We start from the raw sequence: 7284 nt of genomic DNA, 5'->3' as shown, positions 1-7284 counted from the left end.
AATGTGACATACTTAAGTTGGAGGTGACATCCCACTCATGATTAAACTTCATTAAAGCCCACAAGGCTTTGTGCTCAAGTTCCACCAGAAGATGACAAGCTTTTTCGAACACCAACCGGTATAGAAACATTCCGATAGGTTTTTTGTAAGTCGTCCTATAAGCCCATAAAGCATCATCAAGTTGCTTGGACCAATCCGTCCGGTTAGCATTCACTAGTTTGGACAAAATACTCTTTATCTCCCGGTTGGAGACTTCCACTTGACCGCTTGCCTGTGGATGATAGAGAGTCGTGACTTTATGAGTGACATTATACTTGGTGAGTAAGGTATCGAAAGATTTGTTGCAAAAATGCGACCCCCATCTCTTATGATAGCCCTTGGAGTACCAAACCTTGTAAAAATATTCTTCTTCATTGTTGGGTAAAGCAACAGCCTCAACCCATTTGAACACATAATCAACCGCAACCAAGATGTAGGTGTTTCCACAAGAACTCACAAAAGGACCCATGGAGTCAATTCCCACACATCAAAAATATCAATCTCCAAAATGGTGGTGAGGGGCATTTCATTTTTCTTTGAGATTCCACCAGACCTTTGACATTAATCACAATGCTTTACGAGATCATTGCATACTTGTAAAGAGTGGGCCAATAGAAGCCGCAACTTCGCACTTTGGTAGTCGTTCTTGCTCCATCATGGTGACCACCATACGGGGAAGAATGACAAGCCCGAAGAATTTCACATTGTTCCTCCTCCGGTACATATATTTTAATCACTCCATCCGTACAAATCTGAAAAAGGTACGGTTTATCCCAATAATAGTCTCGACAATCCTGTTTTAGCTTCTTTCTTTGGTTTTAAGATAACTCATCCGGGATGATACCATTTACATAAAAATTAGCTTGATCTGCGAACCATGGAACCTCTTTCATTGAAATATCCAAGAGTTGCTCATCGGGGAAGGATTCATTGATTTCAAGGCCTTCATACGGCCTCCCCTCCTCCTCCAAATGAGACTAGTGGTCCGCCGCTTGGTTTTCACTTTCTTTTTGATCATGGATGTCTATATCAAACTCTTACAGTAAAAGTACCCATCTCCTCAACCGGGCTTTGGAATCTTTATTGCTCATAAGATAACAAAGTGCCGCATGATCCGTATGGACAATCACTTTTGCACCTATCATGTACGGGCGGAACTTCTCAATAGCAAACACAATGGCAAGGAGATCTTTCTCCGTAAAAGTGTAATTGACTTGGGCACTATTCATGGTCTTACTTTCATAATAGGCCAGATAAAAAATCTTGTTGATGCGTTTCCCCAAAACAGCCCCTATGGCTACATCACTTGCATCGCACATGTGCTCAACAGGAACTCTCTAATTTGGAGTGGTGGTAAAGGGACTAGTAGTCAACTTGAACTTTAGCGATTCAAAAACTCTCGTGCAATCATCATTGAAGTGAAACTTAGCATTTTTCTCCAAAAGCTTGCACATCAGGTTCATCACTTTATAGAAATCCTTGATGAAATGCCGGTAAATTCCCACGTGGCCTAAGAAACTTCACACGCCTTTCACCGAATATAGAGGTGGAAGTTTAGAAATTACCTCAGTCTTAGCCTTGTCGAATTTAATTCCATTCATTAAGATCTTGTGGCCAAGGACAACGCCTTCCTCAACCATGAAATGACATCTCTCCCAATTGAGCACCAAGTTTGTTTCTTCACATCTTTCCAACACTTTATCCAACTTTGTGAGATAATCATCAAAAGAATTCCCGACCACCGAGAAGTCATCCATGAAGACTTATAGTCAATCCTCCACCATGTCCGTGAAGATCGCCATCATACACCTTTGAAAAGTCTCTGGTGCATTTTACAACCCAAATGGCATCCGCGAGAAAGTAAAAGTACTATAAGGACATGTAAAGGTAGTTTTCTCTTGATCCTCTAGAGCAATAAGAATTGGGTTGTAGCCAGAATACCCACCAAGAAAGAAATAGAAAGCACGGCCGGCTAACTTATCAAGCATTTGATCTAGGAAGGGAAGTGGGAATTGATCCTTCCTTGTGACTTTGTTGAGCTTACGATAGTCTATACACACTCTCCACCTGGTCACCGGTCTTATAGGAATCAATTCATTCTTATCATGGTGACCACCATCATGACCCTTTCTTTAGGACACATTGAACTAGAGAAGTCCACAAACTATCGAAAATGGGGTAGACAACCCTGTCATCCAATCACTTGATGATCTCTTTTTTGAAAACCTCTTGCATGCCTTCATTGAGTCTCCTTTGATGTTCAATAGATGGTTTCACACCTTTCTCCAAGTTAATCTTGTGCATGCAAAATGCGGGGCTTATTCCCTAAATATCCGCCAACGTCCACCCAATAGCCTTCTTCTTTTTTTGTAGCACCGCCAATGTTGTGTCTACCTACATGTTTGTCAAACAAGAGGAAATAATAACCAACAAAGTAGAAGAAGGGCCAAGAAATTCATACCGAAGATGTGGAGGCAATGGTTTTAACTGTAACGTGGGAGGCTCCTTAATTGAAGGCTTTGTTGGAGGAGTTGTTCTATTTTCAAAATCCAAGGGCAACTTACGGGGCTCATAAGTGTATGACCGCATTCCATACAAAGAATTCGCACATTCCGTGAAGCTCTCCATCTCTTCGTCATCAAAGTTGAGCAAGACGGCCTCCAATGTATCATCACAGTACTTGTTTCATCAACAATCACATCGGCCACCAAGTCCACTAAAGAGCACACCTCATTGCTATTGGGTTGCCTCATAGACTTACACACATGGAAAACCACTTTTTCATCACCAACCAGGACGATAAGTTCTCCAACATCAACATCAACTAGAGCTTTCCTCGTAGCAAGGAAAGGTCTCCCAAGAATAATCGGTACATCATAGTCAACCTCACAATCAAGAACGACAAAATCATCCGGAAGAATGAATTTATCAACATGAACCAATACATCCTCAATCACTCCCGATAGTCTCTTCATGGTACGATCGTGTAAGGCCCCGTAAAAATCTTACCTAAAACCCGGAAATTCATGGTGCCGAGATAGGCTTATATTTTAATATATTAGAACAGTACACTAAAAAGTTAAGGAAAATGTTTTGCAGAAGTATGCATTTCTACGGCTCATTATGCGGCCGCATAATCACTTTGCGGGTTGTAGAATGGCCGCAGAGTAAGGCAGACCTTTTGGCCATTTCTGATGTCATTTTTGCTGCCCAATATGCGATCGCAGAACCATTTCGCAGGCCACACTCTGATCGCGTATTCAACCTTGAGATTTTTCATATGGTAGTTTTGCGGCGCATTATGCGGCCGTAGAACAGGTCTCTGAACCGTAAACTGGTCATAGACTAAAATAGAAAATGCCAGTTCCTGAGGGCCATTATGCATACTGCAGAACCATTATGCAATCACATATGAGACCGCATATCTGTGTCGGGGCTCCTATTTTTCTAGTTTTAAACCTGATCCCATCCCGTTAAAACACATACCATAGACCTTTTTTAGCTTATTATTGTTATTTTTAGAGTGAGAGAGAGAGAGAGTTCTTAGAGTGGGGATAACATGCACACTAATATCCATCAATTCTTGCTCAATCCTTGAAGATTATCAAGGAAAGAACACTAGGTCTCCATCATAAAGGTACGAATCTATGCCCTAGCTTAAATTTCAAAAATCTAATTAAAAAGGTGGGGGGGGGGGGAAGATAATTAGAAAGACAATTGTTGAGTCTGGGGTGGATACCTTGCATGCATGTGTTTTTAAAGTATGTGGGGAGGTTGTGAGCTAAATATGGTAAAGAATGGGGTGTGGTATGGTGAAGTCTTTCATAAAAGGTCCTTGAAATCTTAATACACACATAGTGTTTGATAAAATGCTCATGTGAGCTAGATTCATAATTGTTTTCTTAATTTATGGTTCAATTTTTGTTATAGGGCTAAAATATTTTGAAGTTGCTAAATTCCGGAACATCTTAGAGTTTTAAGAAGATCAGTTGAAGTATGTATGGCTAAAACCCCTTCTTCTTAGAATCGGATCCCCTGGTATTTGTGTAGTTGGTGTAAGTCCCCAAATTGATCACACTAGAATTAATTACCCTTAATATATTGTGTTGAATCATATATGTTTAATATTTGTTCTAAATGCTTATCATTGTCATCTTGCCATTTGAGGATGTGTTTAAAAATGAGCACTATGTGTTAAGAAATGTTAAGAATGTCAAAATCAAATAAAGATTGGTATGTCAAATTGTATGAATAGCCTCTATGTGCTTAGGATTTTTCCAAGTTTACACTTATGTGTACAAATGCCTTACATGATAAGGCCTTATTGTTGTTGATGATAATGTTATTTGAATTTGTAAAAAGGGAAATTGGAATTATGAAATACGGCCAAGTGCCAAATAAATGACTTTATAAATGAGGCCACTCGTGCTAACATATTGAAAAGATGGGAAATAAATATGAAGTGAGATGATTTATTGCAAGGTTGATGTCTCAAGTGAGATGGCCTAGTCGATCGGGCCGTTATCGGATGCCATGCCGTACACATGGTGGTAACTGTGCTGGGAATGATAATTGAAATTGTTGATATGGTTTATGTCTCAATTGAGATGACCTAGACGATCGGGTCGAGATCGGACTGCGTGTAAGAATACGGTGGTATTGTGGATTGTGGCATATCGGCACTAAAGATCATCCAACCTAATAATTTGGAAATTGATTTGAGAACTTATGTGATCTTTAATTGATGTTTTAGTATTGTTTGAAGCTCTTATTGAACTCATGAATGTTTTCCCCTTTGTATTATTGTTCGTTCTATTGAGATGGAGTTTTAGCTTTACATACTAGTATTATTCAACAGTATTAACATCCCTTTTGTTGGGGCGCTGCATCTTTAAATGGCTGCAGGTGGTTCCTTAGCAGACAATGTTGATTGTAGTTAGTGGTGCATCCTCTTCCCAGTAGACTCGGTGAGCCTCATTTCATTCCGAGGTCATGTACTGTATTTTTTGTTCATATTTTTACCACATTTTGAGGTATAGTCGAGGCAGCATAATCATCACTCTCTTTTGTATCTTTGGAGGCTCCGTAGACACTATGTGGGTTGTATATGGGTGTTAGAAAGGTCAACGGATTATTTTGTGTTTTAGACTCCTGTTCCACTCAATCATAAGTATGTGTGCATTTTGAAATATAACAATGATGTAACTAATGAAATGACTTAGTAATGTATATATGATCTTCCTATTGTCTAATTAATGAAAACATGCCTTCTCTCGATCATAAGTTATTTGGGTAGGAAGTGTCTAACGTGCTTGCTAGGTCAGGTTCACTCAGTTGAGTGTCGGTCGCGCTCCCCAAGTTTGGGGGGTAACAAACTTGGTATCAAAGCCTAAGGTTTTAAAGTGTCCTAGGATATCTCATAGCCGTATCTAATAGAGTCCTTCTTATCAGTGTGTTGTCGACCACATCTATAAGGTTGAGGCTACTTGGACATTTAGGAACAATACCCTTCTTTGATATTATGGATCGTGCGAAGAAACTAATTGTGTATCTATTCCTCCTCTAACTAGTGCATTCATTTAACTTTCAATACATGGAACCTAAGAAGTGAGCAAGAAATGGCCAAGGAGCAAATTCCACCCCAGGAGTGGTTGTTGATTCTCTACTTGATGATGTGGGTGAGTACCCGAGGGATGAGGAAAATCCCCCAACTGCTACACTGCCTGATTCCACTATACCTGAACAGATTGTACCATTTCCTACATCTACTGAGGGTGAAACAATCCCTCCCATTGATATTCCTATTCCACCTCCAGTCCCAGCTTGTGGTTCTAGTATTTCAGATGGGGATATTAGGGGAGCTATCCAGATAGTGGCTTCTCAGGCCCAAAGATCGAATGCTGCACCCACATCTTCTAGCCAACAAGGGTGTTTACCTCAAAAATGGCAATTACAATTAGATTTGATTTTATGGTTCTAAAAATACATGATTTATTTTTATGCTAGTTGTTAAGAAATAAATTCTAAGCATAAGACTAGAAAATAAGGTAAGAGCTTGAAGATAGAATGCTATGCGAACCAAGTAGCCGAAAATCGGGGTCTTGAGCTAGCCTATACTAGGCCTGAAGGTCGAGTTAAAGCGTTAGGTTGTGGATAGTCGATGAAGGACTAACAATTTTGAGAGCTTTGATAAGGGCTCTTTATGATCAATGATAAGTAGTAAATGAACAACAATTAATGAAACACAATAAATATAAGCAATAAATCAAAGGAAAGACAATAGAGATTGTTTAAGTTTGAGAACAGAGAATATTCTTGTTCTTGTATTGAATATCATGTGTGTAAAAAAATAACAAGGGTCCCCTATTTATAGTAGGGGGAATCCCAACATGGTACATGTATAATTATTACAAAGAAACATAGCTGGTACAGCTACTTAGCAGTCTGGTACGGACTGGTACTATTCTTGTAGGTGTTGTCAGCTTTTCTCACGTGCCTAGGGTATTTCCCACTTGTTCATAATAACCATCAATTTGCTGCTACCCCGAGGTCGAACATGGGGAACCCTCAGGGTCAAACCTCGAACTGTGTCTTGGGCCTTCCATACGAAGCTTCGAAATGTCGTAATGATCATAAAATCTGACTCTACGATTGCAGCCATATACAGATAGTCCCCGCATTTCTTAGAGTGAAAACGATAAGAAATGGTCTTGAATTCTTCCCTCTTCGGTATTTCTATCACGACCGTTAGTTATGCCCTGCCAAGCGATTGATGTGACAAATATGGTGCCTAAAGGTCGCGTCCTTACAGCCCTTGAAAAGCCTTTTAATTAATTACAGTGGTTGGTTAATTTTTGGCCCGCTTCCAATGTACACGTTTGACCACTATAAATACTTCTTCCTTCGCCCCTTATTTTCCACCGCATCATCAAGCCCTCAAAATAGCTCTTATTACTTCTTTATTGTGTTCTCTTCTGACTAGAATTTCATTTCTCCTATTAAATCTTTTAACAAAAATGGCAAAACTTTCCACCTCTGTCCCTTAGGAAGATGTTCCTTCTTCTCCTTCATGCTCATTTAAGGGAAAAGAAACAGTGCCCCCTTATGTCAGAGGATGTATCCCAGGGGCCTTTGAAAAAACCTCCGATTTTAAGACCGACAAACCTTCTTCGAAGCCGGGACGATGTGAACCTATATCCTGATATATTAGCTTATTGGCAGACGCCGAAAAGGTAAAGCCGACTG

This window comes from Nicotiana tabacum, chromosome 20 (genome assembly GCF_000715075.1).
Source record: "Nicotiana tabacum cultivar K326 chromosome 20, ASM71507v2, whole genome shotgun sequence".
In the NCBI taxonomy this organism is placed as follows: domain Eukaryota; kingdom Viridiplantae; phylum Streptophyta; class Magnoliopsida; order Solanales; family Solanaceae; genus Nicotiana; species Nicotiana tabacum.
Note: the sequence above shows the minus strand (reverse complement) of the source record.